This window comes from Papaver somniferum, chromosome 8, assembly GCF_003573695.1.
Source record: "Papaver somniferum cultivar HN1 chromosome 8, ASM357369v1, whole genome shotgun sequence".
Lineage (NCBI taxonomy): Eukaryota > Viridiplantae > Streptophyta > Magnoliopsida > Ranunculales > Papaveraceae > Papaver > Papaver somniferum.
The window spans coordinates 166,990,437-166,991,188 of record NC_039365.1 but is presented as its reverse complement, the minus strand read 5'-3'; positions in this window follow the sequence as shown (position 1 = coordinate 166,991,188).

The window sequence follows — 752 nt, the reverse complement described above, 5'->3', positions numbered from 1 at the left end:
TGGGTAAGATTTCGAAACCCTAACTTCCCTGATTTGGGGGAATTTGGGGATTTTTGTAAGAACCCTAATTGATTAATTTGGGTATAAATAAAAGGTGTTTTGTGCTGTTGTGGGTATGCCTGAATTAGCTAGAGCACCACCTCAGAGGCCTGGACTAGCCAGTGCCCTCAATTATCCATGTTCTGTGAATTTCAATTATAGTTCTTAACTCAGTTAGTTTCAATTTCAAATGTTAATTATGTTTATCATGTTCTAATTTCATGTGCTAGGGTTTAGATGAAACTCTTGATTGTATGTTAAGATAGTTAGTAATCATGTCATTGTTCTTGTAGTGCTAAAAATGAGTTAGGACTGCTAGTAGCCATTTGAACAAGCAAGCCTGTGATTGGCAGGCTTTTAAAAGACCTACAAACTAATACCGCAAGTGCACGGTGTCGAAAGTGGCAAATGTGCAAGTACGGGTCGAACCACAGAGACTTGGGTGTGTATTGAAGTGAAGAAATAAGTGACAGTAAACCAAAGAAGCAGTGAATGACAGTGGCAAAGGAGAAAAGAAAAATCAGTGGCAAAGGAGCAAAGAAAAATCAGTGGCAATGAATAAGAAAAACTTAACCAAAACAGAACATGGGAGAGAAATTGTGGATGGGAATGAAGTGTATGGAGATGGATGAGAATTCCCTTCACCTAGCTAGTTCACCTAGGTTAACCTTGTCATGTGTCTAGTTAACTACCTAAAGTCCTTGGATTAACCC